Source organism: Triticum aestivum, chromosome 5D, assembly GCF_018294505.1.
Source record: "Triticum aestivum cultivar Chinese Spring chromosome 5D, IWGSC CS RefSeq v2.1, whole genome shotgun sequence".
Lineage (NCBI taxonomy): Eukaryota > Viridiplantae > Streptophyta > Magnoliopsida > Poales > Poaceae > Triticum > Triticum aestivum.
In genome coordinates, this window is record NC_057808.1 from 551358531 (window position 1) to 551383970 (window position 25440).

Here is a 25440-nt window from a genome sequence, read left to right on the forward strand (position 1 = left end):
AAACTTTTATGGTTCAAAAAGTTCTGAAAAAAATATGCGTGTCTCTAAGGATGTAACCCACATGTGCGTAAAAATTCATGATGAAATACCTTGAGTGGCGACCTATACAAAAAAAACAAATTCATGGTCTGGAAAGATGAATAGTATCATGTGTTAAATAGCCCCAGATTTGTCTTTTTTGCGCAGCCCTCATTTTACTGTATTTTGAACTAAATTTTTTGACACATGTGTGTTATGCCTTCATGTATGTCTATATTTTTTTCAGAATTTTTAAAAATGTAAAATTATAAATTTCGATGAAATTTCAAATTTTAATTTGAAGGCCTCACTGGAGGCCGAGCTCCAAAAGGGATTTCCGGTTCTTTCGGCGCTACCGAGTTGGCGTCTCGTCAATTATTGCTTCGATGGAGTATTATATATTGTAAAGGTACAGACAGAGGTGGTTTTTCTTCCTGGTCTACATCTCAATCAATCAAAACTGGTTTTGCGCGTTGTCCTCTCTAACACCCTCCTCTTCCTTCTTTCTCTGCTACTACGAGCCGGTGGAAGCATCCGGGATTAAGGTCTCATCTGCATTCGTACATACTCTTCTTCCTCCTCCGGAAGGTCCCTCTCCAGGTTAGTCGAGGACTCGAGGTGCATGCTTCTAGGGAATAGCTAGTTATAAGGATTTATCTGTCATCCCTCTATGGTCGATTTGTGTTGAAGAAAGCTGCTAGCTTTTGCCCTTTCCTTTTGTTTTCCTTCGATTTATTTGTTCTTGCTCTTGTTAGCTAGTTGTTACGGGTTCTATTTCTTGTTAATTAGCTTGTTGCTGCTTTAGCCACAAAGAAATGAAGAAGTTTTCAGTTAGCTAGCTAGGTATGCAGTATGCTGTGCATCTCAGCAAGTAGGTCAATATGAGATTATCAATCCTGTCGCCTCCCCTTCCCGCCACCTGAGGGCGCCGCCGGCCCCCGTGAAGGTGGTCGCGAGGCCCTGCTGCCCTGCATCCGCACAGGGAGCTCTAGTTGCCGGGGCGGCGGCACTGGATCTGGTGGGCGCCGCCGCTCTCTCCGGTGGAGGGCGCTGCGGGTGCTGGCCGTCCCTTCGGCCGTGCGGGCGGCGGTTGGACGGCGGAGGTGCCTCGTTGCTGCGGGCTGCTCCGGTGGCTCCGCCGGAGATCGGATCTCCGGCCCCTTCCGTCTGCTCTGCATCCCCTCACCGGTCTGGATTCAGCGCGTCCGTGCTGCAAGATCTGGCCCCTGAGGTGCAGTGGAGGAAGCTTGGAACGGGGGAATCCCCTGGTCGATTCCGCATCGACCTCGACGACGGCGGTGCATCGGCTCCGAATCCCCATCCTGAGGGGCGTGTTGAGTTTCCCTCCCTCCACCTCCCCCTCCCCTGTTTTTCCCCAGGTGAAAATCTAGGCTTTGGCCGGCCGTCGACGGCGCTCCATCGTCGTGGTCCTCCTTGGAGGCGTCGGCTAGGGGTAGGGGTTGGGTTGGGTGCCTGCAGTTCTTGGTTGGTGGCGGCTGCGGTGCAGTGCTTGCTCGGGTTTCCGATGGTGGTGGAGATGAGGTGTTGTGCCCTGCTATCCTTCAGTGGTTGCTGCCCTGCCGCGCTCGTGCTCCGCTGGCCGGTTTACGGCATCCCCGTGTTGTGACACGGCTTGGATGTAGAGGAGATTGGCTCTCCTCTCTAGCATTTGCATCGTCTGGGTTGTGGCACATCCAATGCTTTCCTCCCTGCAGGCACGATTTTTCTCTACACTGCTTGCTCGGTGCCCCGTGGATGTCTCTGTACTCGTTGTTCTGGTCTGCGAAGTACCTCCGGCGGCTTGGTCTTGTTTGCTTTGTACTGGCAATTTTGCACTTTGGTCTGTTGAAGTGTGATCTCACTTGTAATCTTTCAGTTTTTCTCCAAGCTTTGCCTTGTAATAATCAGCACCATGTATCCTAGCCGGTTGATGGCTTCATTAATTTGAAGTCGGGCTTTATGCCTTTCATCTAAAAAAAAAAAGATTATCAATCCTAACAGAAAAGCATCTGAAAGTCTGAGTTAGTATCTGTAAAAAGAACAAGGCGTATGCCGGCATTTCTATTTCTTGTTTAATTCAGAAACATATATGTTCTTTGTGAAAGTTATGTTTACAACCTTTCAGCTCATCAATTTGAAACGATTTCTGTGTTATTAGATCGATGGGACATGGATGCTCGTCCTAGCCAGCAGGAGATATAGGATGCCATGGGGAGCAATTTTCAAGATAAAAGTCCACTGACAAACAAGTTTACACTCGACTTCTTACAACATGTTACAAATAACTTTTCTGAGGACCGCATACTTGGCCGTGGTGGGGGTGGAGTAGTTTACAAGGTTTGATTATTAATTACATTTTTTATTTCCTTAACTGATCTGCTACTGCAAACTTCAAGTACCTGTATGCATGTGCCATATATTAACAAGTAAGATTTAGCAGGGAGTATTGGGAAATGGGGAAGAGATTGCTCTGAAGAAGCTTAATCACATAGGGCTTGACGACAAGGAATTTACAAATGAGTTCAATAACATTATTAGGATCCATCATCAAAATATTGTACAGTTTGTTGGCTACTGCTATCATGAAGAACGTAGATGTACTGAGTACAATGGACAATATGTCTTTGCTCTTGAGGCAGAAGGAATCCTATGCTTTGAATATTTGCACGGTGGTGACCTTGAGAGGCACCTTTCTGGTATGACCATGCTCTACTTAGACTATCTTATTTTGCATGAAAAATCCTTCTCTCAATTGACGTCTTTGAATGCACTTCATGTTTATTTCTACAGAAGAGCAGCCATGCGGACTTGATTGGCACACATGTTACAAAATAATTAAGGGAGTGTGTGCAGGTTTAAATTATCTTCATAGTGGAAATATTTACCATCTAGATTTGAAGCCTGCAAACATATTGCTGGACAATAACATGATGCCGAAAATAGGAGATTTTGGTATATCAAGAATCTTCCCTTCAACAAAAACCATTACCCCGACAACAAGAACATTGATAGGGACAGTGTGAGTTGCTACCTTATGAGAATTACGCATTTCTAATATAACTTTGTTGCAAATTAATTGGATATATATGATACCATGCAGGGGATTCATGCCACCGGAATATATTGACAACCAAGAAATCTCACAAAAATTTGACGTGTTCAGTGTGGGTGTTATAATCGTACAAATGATGGCAGGACGCAAGAACTACTTTGATTATAGAAGTGTTACTTCTGAAAAATTCAACGAGCTTGTAAGAAAAAAAGTTCCAACTCATGAATACGCGTCTTTTCCTAAAATTGTGTTTTGTCTTATTCTTGCTAGGTACAAGTATGCCACATGCCAACATTTTGTTTTGACTTTGTAGGTATGTGAAATATGGCGAGAAAAACTAGATCCAACAATGTTGTCACATACATGGAAAGAAGTTAAGACATGCATCGGAATAGCATTAAGATGTCTGGAGGATGACCGAAATAAAAGGCCCACTATAAGAGAGATCGTCGATGAGTTTAATAGGATTGATATTGAAAATTTATCACTTGTAGATGAGACCGTTGATGAACTTGATATTGACATTTTTTCACTTACGCATGAGGTATTGAAAGATTAGTGATATTTCTACTCAAGCTATTGAGACTTATTTTAACAAACAATAGAACTGTATGGTGAAAATCATTATGTTTCTTACATATTGAAGTATTAGGGTTTGTAGAGTGTTTATAGATGTACTCCCTCCCTTCCGTTTTATAAGATTGATGATTTAGAAATAATATGCAGGCCTTATAAACCGTGCGCGTGGGGGGGGGGGGGGGATAGGTAAGTAGATAGTTGCATCTGTAATAGTTTTCCAGCACACCATTTTCCCAAATGACTAAATTGTCAATTGTTATCCAGGCCAACTAAAATATACCAAAAAAAATTGTGCAAATTTGACACATCATTATTTTGTGGTTCAGAGCACTAGTACTTGTTCTGCACAGAAACTTCCAAGCAATCACTGATCACTGAAATCTGATTTACATACCAAAAAAAAAATTTGTTGCATAAACTCTGAAAATACTGTTCAAGTATAGGATGCAAAATTTCAAACAGTACTGCTTTAGGATAGGCCTCTTCGAACATGGAATAAACCTCTACAATTTTTTTATCTGTAGGTTACCAGCTTACAAAGCAGGGTGGCGTTGGCCTATAACCATTACAAGAACTCAGGTAAGCATCTCCATTAAAATAAGGTTTTCGCTTGGGTCACCTGATTAGAAAAGTTTGGTAATTTCAGTATGGATCAACGGTGGGGTTTAGAATGTCTCATTAGTCATCGCTATAACACAATCAAGGTGTCACTCAACATATATGATTGCCCTGATCACTTTTAATTCATCACAAGCAGCCATTAGTACTAGCAAAAGGGTCCGTCCGTTGCAAGGGATTTGCGAGGGATAATAAAATCTTGGTTCTGAAATCAAGTTAGAAATATTCACACTCCATGTATATACACGTATTTGAATATTTGTGCATCAACCGGCACACATGCGGACGTAAGACACATGCATGCTAGCATGCTCACATTGAATCGATGTTGGACTTGATCCTTGATGCATATATATATTTTTAGTACATCGTCGATGCGTATGTGAGAAGGAAAAGAAAAGGTCAGTCTCATGATAGATGAAAAATTAGAGGGCCCTACGACATATGAATAACGGAGGAACACTAATTTTTTCACTTTTGGCGGGGTGGGTAATTTTCTTTAACTTTATGGCCAGTCTCAATAATAGAAAAAAATTCACATAAACAATTAACAAAGAGTTTTACTCACTTATGAATGGCGGAGTGGGTAATTTACTTCAATTTGATGTGCAGTTTCAATGACAGACGAAAAAAAATCAGAGAAACAATTAACAAAGAGTTTTTTTTTCACTTACGGGTGACATGGTGGGTAATTTACTTCAACTCTATGGGCAGCTTAATTAGGATAGGTGGAGGATCAAAAAATCGGAGAAACACGCCGTCCTTTATTATAATTAGGTATAGGTATAGAATTGGCACGAAAACCTTTGGAGGCGGGTATTCCTCCACTTTCAGGACATAGTTTGTCACATATAATGCTTTGTTACTGTTCCAATTGTTAGAAATAATGGGTCTAGCCCATGTAGAATTTCTGAAATCTCAAACTAGGCCTATGAATAAATGGCAAGTGGTGGTTCTAAAGTTTAGATACCATCCCGAAAGTTGAGAAAGTTTGAGATCTTTTTATATAGTTGGTTCTATCCACCACACTAAGTAATGTGTTGAGGAGAGAAAGAGAAGACCACACATGTGCGCACTTGCTCGCCTCATAGGGCTCGGCCATGGGGTGGCGTGTGCGACATGTGTCAATGACCTGCCGAAATCTGATACCTGGCCTTGAAGGGCACGACCTCCTTTTGCCGGGTTTTTTTATGTCTGGCGGAGATTGGTGGTGCACCTGGCTACAGCTACAAACCAACCAGAGCTTGGTTATTTAGAAATGGCATTCTGGACCTTCACCCTGGCACCCTCGTTAGACATGGACAACTTCTTTGCGGTGCCACTGTTCAGGGGCGGAGCCAGGATTTGGACATAGGGGAGGGCGAAGGGGGACATAATCACATAATAGATTATTCTAATAGAAGGCACAGCCCGTCGAGTACACGTTTTCTTTTAAAGAAAGTAGAATAAAAACAAATATAACATGATAAGGCTCATGATCTGTTTGTTATCTCAGTGAAAATCATCCACAAAAAGGGATAATTAGTTAATAGTCTTACATCATTTGATAAATATATGATCTTTGTCTTCTACGTAAGTAAATTGTATAGGTCATCAGTGAAAATATAAATACAGTAATCAATCTTAATTCATAAGAGTGGAGCTTGTATATTGTTGTACCGTGATTAGGTCAAGATGCGTAGACATAATTAACAAACAACGATCGGATGCCTAGATGCCGCGGCGGGGCCGCAGTGCATTGGTTCAATAGCGCCAGCAATCCAGTCAGCACCTATGAAATCCAGCACGGAAGCCATTATCTTTTAAGGGCCACGGAGATTGATGCTTTTAGGATTCAGATCGTGTATATGTCGTACCTTCAGGTTTCAGACTGCAAAGAACCAGAGCTCGATCAATTCAGGCGGTAGTTTCCTTCCTGGCAGGCGAGACGGCGGCCGGCGGCGACGGCATGAGTAGAAGATAGGAATCATCCCTGCTCTGTACCCTCGTGCAATGCAGATGGCCTAGGGCCTCATAGGTACGTACATGGCCATATGTCCAAATTGGTCTTTCCTTTTTATTGGGCCGTGTATATCTGTTGGGCTTAATCCCTAATTAGTGCTAATTAAATGCATGCTACCAACTTATACGTATATAGTACTCCCTCCGTTCCAAATTACTCGTCGCAGAAATGGATGTATCTAGAACTAAAATACATCTAGATACACCCATTTCTGCGACGAGTAATTCGGAACGGAGGGAGTAGTTTCCGTAACTCCATAGGGGGGGTGAAGCGACGGGGGGTGTCTGACCCCTGCTCGCCCCCCTCCCCCCTGTCTCCGTCCCTGCCACTGTTGTACCCGTTACTGTTGTGATACTGGACAGACATTGCAAAAAGACCTTTTAACCCACTATTTTCCCACATCCCTTTTCCCGCATCCTCTGAAAAACTATGTGTGGGAAGTGCAAACATCTACACTTAAATACGTATGTATAACACACATAATACCAACATAGACATTTCTAACATCAAAACAGAACTAAAGAACAGATAATAAATTAAAGTTAGATGCCACACACATTAGTTAAACTGAACTATGTTCTGGCATACAAGTTTAAAATTTAATATTCTTGTTATTAGTTCTCAAGAGAGATTTTATGGTACATCATAGTGCATAACTCAATGAGTAGTATTAAGTTGATCCTACGGCTTATATGAAGCGCTGCTTGAGGGCATATTCATAGTTCCAGTTAGGGATAGATTTATCCTCTCACGTGATTTAATCATAGAGCCCTGCTTCAGTGCAACCCCTACTAAATGTATAAAGGGCAATATTGACCTATCACAAATTGTATCCACTTTCGTATGCCTGCCAGAATGTACACGCTGTATACACCCCCTCTGACCTAGGCTTGGCCCAAATTTCTTTTTCTTTTTCTGTTTCGCAACCTTCAAAAAATATGCACATTATGTCAGACTTGAACTCGAAACCAGAACCAGAAGCGTTATATACCTAGTATATCTAAGTTCTTATTTTTCCATTTTTTCTAGTGCGTCAAATAGAACGCTAAAAAAGAAGACTCTAGTTTTCCATCTCTATCAGGATGTTTTGGCTGTTTTTTCTTCAGTTTTTACTCGGGTTTTTATTTTTATTCTCTTTTAATTCTATTTTTGTTTTGTCTTTTTCTTTCTTTTCGGATTCCTACAAATGCATGGATTTTTTGAAAATTTATTTTTTTCCCAAAATCGTAAACCATTCTCACATTTGTAAATCTTTTTCGACTTCGTGAACTTTTTAAAAAATTCATGAACTTTTTCCTAATCCACAAATTTGTTTTTTCAGTTTTTTTCGAATATTCTACTGATTGTTTTTTCAAATACATGAACTTTTAGATTTTTTTTGCAACTTTTTTTTTCAAATGCGTGAATTTATCAAATCCAAGATTTTTTTTTTCAAATTCATGTATATTTTTAAGATTACTTATTTTGTTTCTTTTTTTCTTTTTTCTGTTCGTATATTGCTTCTTTAAAAAAATTCATTCTTTATTCTTTTCCAATAAATGCTAGCATTTGTCAAAAAAGTTAAAATAAAATAAAAAGATTCACTTTTTTCTTTTTTTTCCTAATTTTAATATATTGTAGATAAATTCCAAAGAAAATTATCGTGTATTTAGAATTTGATCAGAATGAGAAGACATGATTTCTTTTAAAAGATCGAACAAACTTTTGATCACGAATTTAAAAGAAACATTAACATATTTGAAATTCAAAAAAAAAAACATCAGTTCAGAGGAGTGTGCTAGACTAGGCCAAACGGGTGCATCCATGAGTATGTTGTTTTTCCTAATAATAATGCTTTGGTTATTTACAATTTCCGTCATTATCAATCAACTTGAATATTTTTTGTATCCTAACCATTTCTTGCAATTTGTCAATTATTTTGGAATTTCAAATTGTGTATGAAATATTTATAAACTTGAACACTTTTTCCAAAATTGTGAACAAATTCCCAACAATTGATGTTGAACAAAAATTGCAAACCACGTACTTTGAAAATTTATCAACTTTTTTTTTAAACGCATACATTTCTTAAATTTATAAAAAAACATTTAAAACCGGAAATATTATTGAAGGACTTATAGAAGAGGAAAAAAAGTGTAAAATGGGGCGGCCCAGGTTAGAGGGGAGTGCAGGCGGTACGTAGACAGGCCACATATTGGGGGAGGGAACAGAGCAGCGCAGCGAGCGACGGACATGATTTTTTTCTGAATCGTTTTTTTCTGTTCTTTTCGGCTTTCTATTGTTTATTTATTTCGTTTTTTTCTTTTTCAGTTTTTTTTATTTTTTTCAGTTTCTGTTTCTTTTCTTTATGTTTTTTTTGAAATTTCATAACTTTGCAAAATTTGTTCGCAAATTTAAGAAAAATGTTCGTTTTAAATTTTTGTTCGTGAGTTTCAATAAATGTTCCTATTTCAAAATTGTCCATATTTCCGAATTTTGTTTGCATTTGAAAAATGTTTAGAAATGTCAAAAAGTGTTCCAGCTTCCAAATTTGTTCACAAATTTCTAAAATGTTCATGTTTTCAAATTTCGTTTACAAATTGAAAAAATGTTCCTAAATTCCATAAATTGGTTTGGGAGTTTGAAAAATTTTTCCCGTTCCAAAATTTGTTCGCAAATTTCAAAAAATGTTCATACTTACAAGTTTTGTTCGGAGTTTCGAAAAATGTTCCGTTTCCAATTTTTTTTGCAAATTTATAAAAAATTTCTTTTTTTCAAATTTTATTCTGGAGTTTCAAAAGATGTTCGCGTGCAAAAGTTGTTCGTGTTTCCAAATTTTGTTTTGAAATTTGAAAAATTGTTCCTGTTCAGTTTTTTGGGTAGTTTAAAAAATGTTTCCGTTCTAAAAAATATGTTCGCGTCTCCAATATTCGTTTTTGTGTTGAAAAAGTTTGAGATTCCTCAAAATTTGTAGTAAAAAACTAATAATGTTCGCATTTGATAAAACATTCACGTTTGTTTAAAAAAATGTGTTCAAATTTTTGAAAAACGTTCGGACCGGTGTTTGAGTTTTCTTAAGGTTTTGCAATGTTCTGTGATCAAGAAAGCTAGCTAGCTCAACTTGTTCGAATCGTATGCTTGGAAGCAGCTGGTCCAGCGTTCGATTCCTGGCATCGCATCTTTTTTAATTCCAGCGTGATCCACTGTTCGCGCGACAGATGGGCCGGCCCAAACTATCGATCCCGTATGCGATCGCTCGACTGCTTGACGCAGAGAGCGTGGTATAGGAGCTCAGCTTGCAACATGCACGCCGCAATGTTCTCACGGCATCCGGCGGTCACACAAGGACCCGTAGCCCATGAAGACCACGCTCGAATCGGCAAGGAAGTGGTAGAGCATGCCTGGGACGGCTACGACATTGACCTAGTGGTGGAAGATGAGGCACTGGTAGCAATCGCGTTGCATGGTGGCCGGCGATAGCGTCTGCTACCCATCCTCGCGGTCGACGATGAGGTGGCCGAATCCGAGGAAGGTGTGGTGGAGCCCGTGGTTAGCGTAGGTCGAGCACCATGTGATGATCAGGTGGGTGGGTGAACTATGGTGTCTGGCTAGGAGCTGCTGTCGCCGCACTACTGCTTGATGGGCCGAGTCCGTAGCGGCCTTCTGCTTGCGCCTTCCGTGCAGCGTAGTGTCGTGAGAGGAGGAACTAAGACGAATACGCCCGTCGACGCAGAGCCGTTACTGTCGCCGCCCTTATGTGTGCGATACCTTCACTGTGCCATTTGAGGAGGCGGGCACCGACGCATGGTTGAGGCGGACTAGGGGGCAGCACATGGAGGGACCGGGGCTACCGCCTGGGGAAGGGTGTCGGGACCAGTGGAGGCAATGATGTGGGCTGGCGCATGGATGACGACGGTTGGTTTGTGAGAGAATTAGGGGAAGAATGTAGTGGGGGAGAAAGAGTCCATGACCCCCGCCCCTCTTTGAGCAACTACAACCAGATTCCTCAAATCCTTCCTAAACGTTGGCAGACAGCCCGACAAAAGAGAGTAAAAAAACACCCAGTCGAACCCTTCACTGTCTCCTTGTATGTCTGGATTGACTGGCACTCCTGAGAGCAACTCAAACAGCTCCCTTATCTCCAAAAAACTATCGTTTATGGTAAGTTGGTGTAAAAAAAGGTCACCAAGAGCTCTCGTAAACCCGAAATAGTTTTACGGATCCTGTCAACTAGCTGCAAACTCTCCCATGTTTACGGGAAGATGACCTTCCCCTAAAATTGTAGCGCCACTTCGATCGTGAAGTTACACGATCGCCTACTCGCCTCCTGCCCATGTACGCCTTATCGCGTCCTCCCGATCCTATTGCCACCGCCGCTATGGAGGCTGCTACTTCTTGAGCTTGCGTTGGTTTTTCCCTTAAAGAGGAAAGGGTGATGCAGCACAGTAGAGATAAGTATTTCCCTTAGTTAAGAACCAAGGTATAAATGCAGTAGGAGAAACGCGCAAGTCCTCAATAGATGCACCTGCACAAACAATCAAACACTTGCACCCAATGCGATAAAGGGGTTGTCAATCCCTTCACGGTCAATTGCAAAAGTGAGATCTAATAGAGATAGATAAAACTCAACAAAAGATAAAGTATTTTTGGTTTTTTGGTTTATAGATCTAAAAATAAAGGATTGCAAAATAGTAGACCAAAAACTACTATGATGGAAAATAGACCCGGGGGCATAGGTTTCACTAGAGGCTTCTCTCATGAAGGCAAATAGTACGGTGGGTGAACAAATTACTGTCGAGCAATTGATAGAAAAAGCACAAAGTTATGACGATATCCAAGGCAATGATTCTGTAATATAGGCATCACGTCGGTGTCAAGTACACCGACTCCTGCCTGCATCTACTACTATTACTCCACACATCGACCGCTATCCAGTATGCATCTAGAGTATTAAGTTCATAAAGAACAGAGTAACGCCTTAAGTAAGATGACATGATGTAGAGGAATAAACTCAAGCAATCTGATGAAAACCCCATCTTTTTAGCCTTGATGGCAACTATTCAATACGTGTCTCGCCACCCCTACTTTGTCACTGGGTGAAATCACGCAAGATTGAACCCAAAGCTAAGCACCTCTCCCATTGCAAGAAAAACCAATCTAGTTGGCCAAACCAAACCGATAATTCGAAGAGAAATACAAAGATATCAAATCATGCATATAAGAATTCAGAGAAGATTCAAATAATATTCATAAATAAGTTGATCATAAATCCACAATTCATCTGATCTCGACAAACACACCGCAAAAGAAGATTACATCGGATAGATCTCCAAGAACATCAAGAAAAACATGGTATTGAGAATCAAAGAGAGAGAAGAAGTCATCTAGCTACCAGCTATGGACCCGTAGATCTATGGTAAACTACTCACGCTTCATCGGAAGGGCAATAGAGTTGATGTAGATGCCCTTCATGATCGAATCCCCCTTCGGCAGGATGCCGAAAAAGGCCCCAAGATGGGATCTCACGGGAACAGGAGGTTGCGCGGTGCAAAAGTGTTTTCGTGGATGCTTCTGGTGGTTCTAGAATATATGTGAATATATAGGAGGAAGAGTTAGGTCAGGGAGTCATCGAGGGGCCCACAAGGTAGCCCCCACCCAAGGGCGCGCCCTCCACCCTTGCCGCTGCATCGTGGCTCTTCTCACTTGCACTCCAAGTCCCATAGGTGTCTTCTGGTTCAAGAAAAATCATCATGAAGTTTTATTTCGTTGGGACTTCGTTTAGTATTCTTTTTCTGCGAAACTCAAAAACAAGAAAAAAAATAGAAACTGACACTAGGCTCTAGGTTAATAAGTTAGTCTAAAAAATAACATAAAATAATATATTAATGCATATAAAACATCCAAAACAGATAATATATTAGCATGGAACAATAAAAAAAATTAAAGATACGTTAAAGACGTATCAGAGGCTCATGACGGCCTCCTCACAACCGTCGCCGACAGTTGGGACAACACAAGGGTGTGACCAAGAGGAGTCGCACGGCCGCCGATCCAGGTAAGCCCCCTGCTGTGTCGCGCTGCGTGTCTTCCACCACGCGAAGAAGCCTCGCACTCTAGGGAAGACTAACGACGGTCCTGCTTCAGCTGGCCCTTCATCCGTGTCGCCTCCACCTTGGGCACGTGCTTTACCAATCCTCACCATGTAGATGACACCTTCAGTACATAATGAAAACTTAATATGTATACCCTTGCAGCGAGAAGGCTCATTAAAGGAAAGGAAATATCACATTGTTCAGCCTACCACAATGCGAATTTAAATTAGGCACTATATTTTTCTGAATAGGGTGACCTACTCCCGACTCCTCCCATGTCGCCCCTGCGCGGCGACCGGGGGCAACCCTAGCGCCGCCGCGTCCTCGTCCCTCCCCCGACCTCTCCTCCTCGCCGCCGCTAGGCAAAGCTCGGTCGGTGTCGGCGGCGACGGGATCTCTTCTCCCACGACTCGCTGGATCTGGCGCGAGCGGATCGCGACAGTTTTTGGCGGCGCACTGGAGGCGGGGCGCGCCGGCGCGGGCTTGGCGCCGACGGCAGGGCTCACGCTCGCGGTTTTCCCTGGTGTGCGTGGGAGTCCGCTCGGGGCGCGCAGCGGCGGCCCTCGGCAAGCGGTGGCAGGCGCTAGGCTCTCGGCGGCGCTCCTGCGTGTGCAGGCGGTGGTGGTCCTTGTGCGCGGTCGGCGGCTCTGTCTCTGACCCGGACGGCGCGGGGATGACGGCGGCCCGGCGTGGTCGACGATCTGGATGTGGTGGTGCCGGCGACTCGCTGATCTGCCGGTGCTCCAGGGTTCTGCCTGGTGGTGCTGGTGGTGACGGCGGCCCGTGCACGAGTGTTGGATCCCTTTGAACTGATCTAAGTGAAAACTTGCCTTCGGGGTCTGCTAAGGCCGGCGGTGGCGGCGCTATCTGCGTCGTTCCCTTCTTGAAGGCATCGCCGTGAAGAAGTTCAAGGCCACTCTTTGCTACCTCCGGGGGAAACCCTAGATCGGATGACGGCGGCGCTCTGGTGTCGTTCCTCCCTTGGGGGCGTAATTCTTGGAGGTACACACGTGATCGAGGGACCAGAGGACGGATTCTTTGGTGGAGCGGTGGTTCATCCTACACACTGATGGCGACGGATCTCGACGGCGTGGCGCAGTGTAGATTCCGAGTTCGCTGTGGGAGGATGGACTCACGCAGAAGGACGACGCTGTCGGGCGTCGTGGTGGCGTCGATGGCAGAGAGACCTGGCATGGTACATGCATACAACTCTGAAGATGGATTGGTGGCAGGTGGCTGCGGCGGCCTCATACCCGGCAGGCGTGTTGGTTGAGGAGTGCACCGGACTGGTAGGTGCGCCATACCCGGCAGGCGTCCTGGTTGGGATATCAGGTCTTAGATGTTTAGGTTTGGCTGTGATGTCTGTTTGGTATTAGGCCCAGACTATCTGCGCCCCTTCATCAATTGGATAGGTGTAGCGACAGTTATTGCTTAGACGGTGGCTTTAGTCTTGCTGTTATATGGCTTTGTAAGGTTTTGTGAGAATAATTAATAAAGTGACTGTATGCATCGCCCAGATGCAGAGGCCAGGGGTCATTCTCCTTTCCTAAAAAAAACTATATTTTTTTTCCGTTGAAGCCACACTCCATTTCGACCACCAGCGTGTTCTCATTCAGAATGCTCTAGATCTATCAGTCAGGATCAATCCTGATTCATAGCGCAAGGTTAACTTAGGAAAATTACACATCCTTTTGTGGAGATGCAAACTAGCATATGCAAAGGTAATTTACATGCTACTCCCTCCGTTTCATATTACTCGTCGCTGATTTAATACAACTTTGTACTAAATCGGCGACGAGTAATATGGAACGAAGGAAGTATGTTCCTTTAGACTGATGCCACTGCAGCATCTCCCCCGGCCGGTGTGTTTTCATACAAAATCCTCCAGAGCTATCCGACAAAACTGAACTTGGTGCAAAACACATGATTAATGCCAAATGGAACACACAATCCCATATTAAGTCAACACACAGAAGATCTTAAGGTCATCAACACATGCTTAATAAGGTTTTTCAAATTTGAGTACAAAAGAACATCTCTACCATATGGAAAACCAAAAACTAGACTAGCGGCAACAATCACACAAAAGAAAATAAATGGCGGATCCCGGATTATCTTATCACTAGAATAGAGAATTCACCGGTAAATGCAAACATTAAGCGAAACTAACTGCGACAGAAGTAGTACATGGGCGGTCTCGCAAACAACTAATGAATCTAGTAACTGTAGACGAGAATTCGCTTTTAGGAAACACAACTATAATCTCCTGGTCCAGCCGCTTGTAGCTTCGGAGCACATGGGAGGCCCGACGAACCCGGGCTCACTTTGTACGGCACCATCTAGTTCTCCGACATGGCATATTTTCACCTCGGCGGTGCTAGGGGAAGCATGCAACTCCACCGGCCTAACCTTCCCATGGTGCCCTCTCGCATCGTTTCATACCTACCCTCGCGTCACACACCCCTCCGCGAACGTGTCAGGTCCAAGCTCCACCTAATGCCAAGGTGGACACCCCACCACTTCACCTCCGGTCCAAGCTCCGCGACCGCCCAGCTCGTGAGACCCATGTTCCGCCTTCAACCCCCTCTGCATCTAAATTGCCAACGCCCCATGCCGCCTTTCACCATCCCCACACGTGCCACATCTTACCTCCTCGCCTTCGAATCCATTAACGTCGTCGCACTCATGTCTCCCCCTCAACCCTATATTGGAATCTGTTCTAGAATATTTTCTTAGCTATGGGGGCTTAGACCTGAGCCAAGGATGTCTTAGCGCCTGATTTTGATCTATGTGCCACACTCCATGACAACGCCTTGTTCCTGAATATGTGCCAACCAAGTTTGCATGGGGATCAGCATGCCAGAAGAGGCAAATATTTTCAGTACAAATATAATGCAAGCCTTGTATGTGTATGGAGCGTTTTTTCAAATCTCGAAATTAATGAATTGTGCATGTACAAAATTCAAAATTCAGTGATTTGTGTTACAATATTCAAAGATCCTAACCACATGAGAATGTAGATTTTGTTACGAAAATCTGAGTACTACAAGTGCATTTCCAGTGATATGAATTTCTCAATGAAAAATCCAAAAGTGTGAGCAATTACATTTACGGACTTTCCTGTTTGATGTTTTTGACAGTTTGAAATATTTGAAATGCATGCAAAGAGCAAGAGCGGCTGTTTTAAATTATTGCTTGCACCATGATTTTGCAATATCATAGAAAAAAATATTATTTTGCTTTATACAAAATGTTGTGATATATAAATTTTATTTTACAACCTCCCTCAGCTTCGATCGGGGTACATGGGAGCAACAACCGGTTCAAGTCCCCACCCGACCCGTTGGATTATGAACAAGCGTCCATCATGGGGTTAATATACAATGTCGATCTGCCCCCTTTTCCTTTAGAAGAAGATGTGTGTTCTACTTACTCTAGACTTGTCACTTGAATGTTTCAGGAACCCCGAGATCCGTCCTATTGGAGGTTGTGAAGATGTGACTAGGGCCAATGATGGCGATCACTTGCCGGACCTAAATATCAGGTTGATCCTTTTGTAAAACATATATGCCATTTGAGATTTCAAGAATATGAATATTTTCATTTTAGAACGCAATAGAACTACACAGGTTTGTTACATAAAGAGTATTATTATATACCAATTAAGAATAGTTTCACAGTGATTTTTTTTATTCGGGATGTTTCACCTTTTTGTAGAACAACACATTGGTCAAACTTGTGTATTGGATGGTGAAATGTGAAAATAATGTTTTTTAAACCATGAAAGAGTTAACGTGTAGCTTAAGCATATGCTAGGGTTAATGGGAAGTATTACAAATTTCTAGGTTCTAGAATTTTTTTCAATTTTTGTGGGACTTTGGAATAATCACAGCATTGCAACATAACAACTTACTAAACTTAGTCATCGCCGTAGAATTCTAACGCTTAGTTTCTAATTGAGTAGGACCTTGAGTAATTGCAATTGAGTAGGATCTTGAGTAAAAGGCGTACTAAACATGGACATCTTCTTATTATTCTAAGTCTTAGTTTGCAATTATTCAACTGTGATACATTGTGTCTATTTTATAATTTGCTTTAAGAACGTATCCATCAAGTAGGTTAAAGTGAGTTAAACAAACACAAATCTGGTTAGGCAAACGCGATTAATATAATCCATCTCAAACTATTCTGGCCGCCAAGTCGAGTAATAATCCTACTCATGTTGTCCCGAGGTTATGTTGAGAGATAGTAGAATGGCGGTTACCCATGGACCCAAGTTCAGAGCGATGTTCGCCAGAACGATTAGGGCTTCTATCATTATGCCCCTTGTAGATTGTGTGTGTTCCTTTTGGGGATGTCATATAACTTCATTATGGGGAAGCATTGGCGGTGGTAAGGGCATCTCCAACGCCAACCCTCAAACCGCCCGCAACCGTCCGGATCGCGCAGTCGGACGTGTTTTGCCTTCCAATGTGGTCCTGTATCGGTCCGATCGACGGTCCAGATGTTATTTTTCCCGTGAACCGGTGTGTGTGTGTCGGAGGGAAGGGGGGCTTTACGGGCGCTCGAACCACTGCCACACAAGCGGCTGGCATCCCTGGCCACCCAAACCCTCTACCTCGCATGCGCCCTTTCCCGTCCAAAGCGGTCAGCGCTGCTCCAGAGCGTCATCATGCAGGCCCATAGCGGAGATGACCTATCACGTCGCTTCGGCATTGAAGCGGCGCGCCGGGCAAGAGCCTGCGCCGCTTCCTGATGCACGCAACTCTTCCGCTATGAAACAACAGCCCGCTCGTCCGCCTCCCTTCAGTAAACATGTGCGGTGGCCGAGCAGCCCGCTCCGGTGACACCAATCCGTCCTTATGTCGCCCACCATTAATCACCTCGTCGCTTGCCCTGCCATCCGCCTGCTATTTAAATTTTAGGCTTGGCCATAGCCGCATCCAACCTCCTATGCTCCCTATTTCCTCTCTACAGCACGACCGTCATGGCCTCCTCGACCTACAAAGCCCTCTGGGACAGCCTGTCACCCGAGTAGAAGAAGGAGATCACCGCCATTGCAGCTGGCTGGTAGGCCGGCAGACCAACGAGCTCACTGGCAGCCAGTGCTGCAGACACCCCAATGGAAAGGGCAGCCAAAACGACGAGCCGGCGCCACCATCCTTGCCGGCATCACAATGGGTGAGGCCCGTGCTCACTACACGAGATGGTGTTAGCAGAGTGGGAGGCCGAGTTTCGGCAGGCGCATGCCGACCAGGCCTACAACCTCCATCTCCTTGACGAGCAGCGCGGAGGAGCAACTCGCCGCTGACAGATGCATCGCCCCGGACGTGGGCGTGCGCGAGCAGGAGGTGCTGCTCCAATATATCCTACCGCACCGCCCCCGACATCCACCATCACCGTTGGTCGTACTGCATCCATCGGACAGAATTAGAAGCCGCCTTCAAGGAGATTGACGAGGCGGTGGACGAAGTGTTTGTCAATGACAAGGACGAGGACGAAGCCAGCACGTCCACAAGCACCGCCAACAGCGAGGAAGAGTAGAGCATGGGAGGTCACCGGCGCTTGGGTCCTAAGAAGGCCACCACTCCTCCTTTTCCATTGAAGCTAAGCTTGGCAGCATCATCGGCCGATTAGCTGCTTGCAAGCTACGGAGGCGAACCTTCACTTTCCGGGGCTCATGGCTGGCCTGCCATGGAGGAACGGGCGGAGGTGGTCATTTAGAGTACAATTTAGTTGAAATATGTCGAAATGTAACGAATTGCTTCGGATTAGATGAAAACATTCGGTTTTATATAAAAATTATTCAAGTATGATTGAATATCATCTGGCTTGTTTAAATTTGCATCAAATTTGCTTATTATAATTAAATACCATTCGAAATGTAACCAGACATTTGCGGCTTCAGTTGGATGGCCGGCTCCCGCATCGGTCTCTGCGAACTGGCCCCCTCCCCCAGGTCACAGACAGATGTGGTGTCTACGGATGCAGTGTCTGGTTTGCGGGTCAGCGTTAAAGGTGCCCTAAGTCCTCGTTTGTCCTTCCCAAGTTACGTTTCTGGATTGAGTATGTGTTGGACTCATTTCCATGTCCACCAAGTCGGTTTAGAGTTTAAACTACTCCCTTTTACGAGTCCGAATATTCTTAAGGTATCTTTTTTATTTGAACAGAAGGATAATCCTCCGCATCAGGTGATGCACACAATCATATATTATTTGTTATTCAAAGTCCAGTAGCAGAACAACATTGACTAGAAAAAAATATACCCAAGGCCACATGTGTGGCGACAGTAACTTCACCGGACATCCACTAGCCCTACGATAAAAGACAAAAACAAAACAAAAAATACACAACTCCTAGGTTACTAATACTTCAAGAGGGAATCGCTCGCCACACGATGATGACGAGTCCAACCCAAGGTCAACCTCGAGATTTTCGTCCCCAAAGCGAAGGTAATCCACGACCTTCAGTAAGGGCACGGCGCAGGCGCGCGTCGACATAGCCTGATCAAAAATCTAATGCTTCCAGCGAAGTGTGCATGCTCGTCGTTGATGTTGCCTCTACCATCAACACTTGTCCTGCTACCAACACCTTGCTAGCCGAATACCGCAGGAGATACCAGAAGACAAAGACATCTACTGCCTCACCATCAGTCACTCTGGCACCACCTTTGATCCGGTAGTAGATGGTGTCCCGGATTGGTGGTCACTCACCACGTCATCTCTCGGCCAGATGGGCCGGCCGAGGACCCCTATGTCATTTCACCAGTGGGCCACGTCAAGGTGGCTCACCGAACGGAAGGCTTCTGGAAACTTGCCATATACTACATGGTCTTAGAAGTCGCCTACAACCCGTTCTCTTTGTAAGCAACCGACTAGGATGTAACCCTATACCCCCTGAAACCTATATAAACTGAGGGGTACACACGCCCCAAATCTGCTGGCCTCCATAGCATCGAGCAAGCCAGTGCCCTCGGTGCCCACACACGAGCACCACACTCCTATGCACATACTCGCCGTGCCCGCCGGCGCCATCTCACCGCGGCGCCCACACTCATATCATCGGTCAAGCGCCCCACAACAGCCCGAGCCTCACGATATGGGAAGTAAACTGGGGGCACCGTCGCCGACGCCACCTGGGTTTTGCCCGGCGGCGCCTACCCCTCAAGGTATCTTCGAGATTCTAAACCCAAGGTCTATAGGAACTAGGTTGGTGGACCCTGAGTGGCCTTCTTATAGTGCAATTCTCGTTTACCTACAACCATTAAACCATATATAGATATATGGTGCTACTTATCAATCTTTATCTATTTCTCTCAAAATGCAAGCATGCCACCTCACCATGCAGCATGCATGGAAAAATGTCCACCTCAACATGTAACCATGCATAGGAGAAAGTTCACCTCAACATGCAAACATGCATGAGAATTTCTATTATATTATGCTATATAGATTTAAGAAATATTTTAAAATTTTACAAAAATCAAATACAATAAATCATATTTAGTTTTAGTTTTAGTTATCATATTATTACTTCAAAGAAGCATGTTTCATACAACCAAATCTCATTGAAATATACTGCAAACATTTCCGTAACAACATGTGGGGTATCATCTAGTATACTGTATGAACAATCCCCACTGCAAGTCATAATTGCTATTCTCCTACGCTTGCGTGCTTACAAATGATCCAAATTATTATAGCCATTGGATTTGCTAGCTTGGTCAACAAAACGACCGTCTGAGCTGAATACGCGAGTCAATCTACCATGCAACATCCATATTGGATTTTAAATGCCACACATTTAATTTCTGAGATGTTCAACGTTTTGCGTTATTATTATTTTAATTTTTTGTTTGTACAGAAATTCCCACAAAGTTTAAATCTTAAGTTTCAATTTATATTCTGTACAGTATTTAGAAATAAAATCTTTAATTCCGCTGCAGAACACAGGGTATCGTCTAGTAAAGTATATGTCTTAGTCCTAAATATATGAATTGGTTTCATCTTCCAAAAAAAGTGTCTAATATATAGGCCAAAAATATATAATTATTTATCACTATAACTATCATCATCATCATCATTATATTATCATTATACTATTATTATTATTATTATTATTATTATTATTATTATTATTATTATCATCATCATTTTTATTATTCAATGGGCTTATATTAGTGTTACTTAGCTTTCCCTTTACAAACATAAACTTTATTAGTTAGTATACATATATCATTGAAGACATATTTTAAGTCACTTCCACAAATCATTGTTCTTTCTGAACTTCTTCTTGAACTATACATGGAAATTACGGTTCAATGGGTAACCACACAACACTGGAAAAGACATGTGGTGTATATGATTGCATCACATATAGCTTACCATACTTATACCTTTTATTAGCATCCTCTGACCACAAAATATGTTTGCTCATTGTGTACATTTATTGTCAATAGGGAGAAAGGAAGCGCTCATACTCTTGGCATCAGGGATATAATGGTTGGCATTGCTGGGGTCCCTAGTGGCATCAGTGAGTTTGTCAATGTTTTTCAGTGGGCTAGATCTGCTATTTCGTCTGAATGGGGAGACACTCAAGAGGAAAGGTTTCAAGATGACATATGTCAGTTGCAGAGTGGCTTGGAATTTCTGAGAGATACTCTTCCAGCAATGCATGACCTCATTGATCGAGCAGAGTGGAGAAGCCACAAGGATTGTGTTGCCAACCTCCTTCCATACCTCAAGGATGCAGTCTATGATGCTGAAGACCTTCTTGATGATCTTAAATGGTACAACCATAAGGTGATAGTGGAAGGCAATGAAAGCAAACTATCTGTTACTGAATTCTTTCGCAACTTCAACGAAGTGAATGATATCCATAAAAGGTTGGTTAATATTTCCGAATACCTAGAGAAAATGGGGTTGGGTGAAGTGACACCACGGTTTGACAAAACAGTCAGGCCAGAGACTACCTCATTCTGCAATGAAACAAAAATATTTGGTCGTGATGTGCTGCTAAAGAAGATGATGAGATTGCTCAATGTGCCTACAAATAGTAGCGCTGGTTCAAAACGCAAGTGGAAACCTAGTGCAGATGGTACATCAACAAGCAACCAAGTTAGTAATGAATCAAGATTACCTGATCTTCCAGTTTTACCATTAGTTGGAATTGGGGGTATTGGAAAGACCACTTTGGCCCAGCATATTTGTAGTCATCCAATAGTGAAGTCTCACTTCAAAACAATAATTTGGATTTGCGTTTCAGATGATTTTGATGTGAAGAGGTTAACTAAAGAGGCTATAGGATCCTGTCCAGGTAAAAAGGCAACAACTGACAATCTAAATTCTCTTCAGCATGTTCTTTCTGGCATACTGAGCAATGAAAGGTTCTTGATTGTCCTCGATGATATGTGGGATGATGCTCTGAAGGAGCATGGCCTGCGCTGGAAGACCTTCTGTGCACCATTCAAAAATGTGCTACAAGGAAGTATGATGTTGGTCACCACTAGATCACAAAAGGTAGCTGAGTTAGTGCACACTATGGAACCAATTACATTGGAAGAATTAAAGGGTGACGTCTTTTGGGATTTCTTCAAACTATGTGTGTTTGGGTCTGGTAGTTTTGATGATCATCCAGAGTTAGAGCCCATTGGTAAAGACATACTCCCTAAGTTGAAGGGCTCTCCTTTAGCCGCTAAAACTCTTGGACGCATGTTACAGAGTGACCTTCATATATCACACTGGAATAGTATACTACACAGTGAATTGTGGGCGTTGGACCAAGAGGCAACTGATATTGTGCCAGCTCTTCGGTTGAGCTACATGTATTTACCGTTCCACTTGAAGAGATGCTTCTCCTTTTGTGCTGTGTACCCCAAAGATAAGGAGTTTGAAAAGGACATCTTAGCTGAAATTTGGGCGGCAGAAGGCTTTGTGAAATGCCAGGGTGTTATTCCAGTTCAAGATATTGGATGTCAATACTTCAATGCCCTTCTAAATCTGTCATTCTTTCAAAAAGTTCAAGGTAAATACGTAATCCATGACTTGTTGCATGATATGGCACAGAAAGTTTCAGAGGACGATTGTTTCATTGTGAAGAAGAAGGGTGACTTTATAAGAATTCCTCCAAATGTCCGCCATCTGTCAGTCCTATCTAGCAATGACATCGACAATTCTGACTTGTCGATCCTATGCCGGCACAAAAAGCTGCGTACCCTTCTTTGCAACAAGCCTTTAGCAAATAAAAAAATTCCAGCTCGTTTGTTGGAAGATTGGTGCACTGAACTTCTGCGTATGCGTGTTATTGTTTTTGCGTCTTTGAATGAGTTACCAGCTAGCATTGGCAAATTGAAGCATCTTCAGTACCTTAAGATATCGAGAGCTTGTTCGGTGACAAGTCTTCCCGGAACGATCTGTATGCTCCATAATTTACAGGTTTTATGTGTCAAGAAATGCAAGCTTGAAAGCTTGCCTAGTGGCTTCAGTATGTTGGTCAACCTATGGAGATTTGAATCGCAGGGATTTAAATATGGTCCAAATATTAGAGGATTCAATACGGAAGAATTTTATTATGGACTAAATCTTGATGCAGCCAGTGATGAGCAGGGACTAGGATGTAGGTTCATAAAGAATATGAAGCAACTTCGTGGACACTTGGAGATAAGTAATGTTGACAAGCTAAGAAAGGATCATTCAGCAGAAGCCGAACTGAAAAATAAGGGATATCTTGACAAGCTAACGCTGGATGGAGTTCCTAGGTGAGTCAATCTGGGGGTAATGAAAACGGGATAGAAGTCCTTCGACATCTACAACCTCCTGCTGGTGTCAAGTCTCTAGTCCTTGGAGGTTACCTAGGTGTTTCTCTTCCGAGCTGGTTTCAGCCACAAAGCCTGGCAGGCTTAACATCTGCGTACATTATCTTGGTGTGTTCGACTCGAGATACCTACAGTGCCAATCGACATCAACAGTAGCAGCATGGGTTTCTCGTCCCTGACAGATCTAATCCTTCAGTGGTGCGGCAGTTTATCAAGTCTCGAACAGCTTCTAGATCCGGCTTATCTACCAGTCATCAAGAAAATTATAATAAAAAATTGCGAGAACCTAATATCAGTACCCACCGAAAGATTCGGAGAATTTCGTTGCATTGAAATATTCGAGGTGGAGGGATGTGGAAAAATAAACTCCCAGAGTTTGGCTGCGCGTTCTCTCAAGAAGCTCAAGCTAGGTGGCAGCAAGGATATGTACTGGCCAAATAATTGCGGGAATCTCACTGCAGCCAATATCCAATGCTGCTCTCTCACCTACTTTTCCTTGTCATGCCGGCGTCTCACATCCATCCAACTACAAATGTGGAATCTTCCAGCTCTACGGGAACTGCACATTTCGCATTGTCAATCTCTCACATATTTTGGACAACCTGGACAGATCTTCACCAACCTCACTTCCCTAACCATCAGCGAATGCTCTCAACTGTCAACCATTGATGGTCTCCTAGAAGAAGAATATCTACCTGCCATTAAGAGTATTACAATTGACGACTGTGAGAAGTTGTCGACCATTGAGAGTAGAAGGATTGGGGATTTTTCTTCTCTGAAGGATTTGAAAGTTTCTCGGTGCCCTAGTATCGATTGGGGGGGATTTGTGTTACCAGCGTCCCTCCAAAGTCTCCACTTACAAGCATGTGGGGATATCTCTTCATTTATCCCCAGCGGCCTAGAAAACCTCCACTCCCTTGTTTCACTAAGATTACTGGAGTGTTGGTATAGGATATCCATTCCAGGCCGCCTTTGGAGCACTACTCTCTCATCACTTGAGGAATTAGAACTTCGGGTTTGTACAGAGCTTGTGTCCGTTGGTGGAGCAGATGACATTTCAGAAATACCAAATGTGTGGATTCAGGCCTGTAGAAAATTGAAGGGGATAAAGCTGCCTGTGAGAAGAGGTAGCTTCTTGATATCCAAGAAGTGAGAGCAGCCTGCGAAAACAAGGTACGTGTGCTTACACCAAGTCTTTTTTTTCAAGCGCCTCATAATTTGTTGCACCCTTCTTGTGTAGGATTAAACGTGTATAAGTCTTTTTTCTCTGAATGTCACACCCACAACAATAGTTCCAAATAACTCGAAGGACTAGAAGAACATGGAAATTATCTCAAACTGCCCCTCGTGACCTTTTGTAACAAATTGTTAATTATCATTGCAGTGTGTAGGCTCATTTGTTTTTTCTACTACTCAGTGCACTTTCTGATCACTGTTTTTATGCTCATGCATGTAGCTCAAATTCCGTCTGGTGCATGTCCACGAGGGGTTGATGAAGGGGGTGATGCTAGCTACCTAGTGCGGCTAATACCTCTCAGCCGCTGTAATCTTCTTGCTTTGTGCTGTACTGGTATTATGTAAAAACTTGATTGGCAGGGAGGATTCATTGATGCGCCAGGTTTTTTGTCCCATAGGTTATACTCTAGCTGTCTAGCAGAGTATAACTAGTGGGTTTTCCTGGCGGATGTCGAACCTTTTCTCTCTTTCTGGGTATTGTTGCCGAGTGTAACCAGCGCTCTGTTGATTCAGTTAAGAATTTAATCAGAAAGTGGATGCTATACTGTCACTTAATATGTCAGAAGTGTTTTTTATGTTTGATCTCTTGTTAAGTCTATACCAGTTTTAGTTCTGAATAGCTTGTTGATGTCAGTTTTACTTCTGAATAACTTGGTGACTACTAATGGTAGAAGTCAGTAGTAGATCATGAATCCTTCATTTTTGTGTTGTGTGACCAGAAAACTGCTGTTTATCATGAATCCTGCTAGTTATGAATAACTTAGCGGTGGAAGCAGAGTTCTGAGCGTTAGTTTTCTTCTGGGCTTCTTCAAGAACGAGTGCAGAGCGAGTCTGAAGGAAGGACGGGAAGGGCACTTGGAACGGCAGGAACGAGCGCAGGTGGGAGTACTGCTCGTTGAGTCCACGGAGCAAAGTAAGCACGAGGGTTTCGTCGGCGACTGACTGACCAACATCATCGAGAGCATCGGAGAGAGACTTGAGCTTTGCACAGTAGTCGGAGATGGTCATATCCCCTTGAGTAGTATTGCGGAACTCGGCGTCAAGGGCGAGG

At 43.4% G+C, this 25440-nt stretch overlaps 1 pseudogene; it reads left to right on the forward strand.

Annotated features, from left to right (window-relative positions):
• Nucleotides 1-472: 472 nt before the first annotated feature.
• LOC123123774 (putative disease resistance protein RGA1) lies at nucleotides 473-24964 on the forward strand (annotated as a pseudogene).
• Nucleotides 24965-25440: the final 476 nt, after the last annotated feature.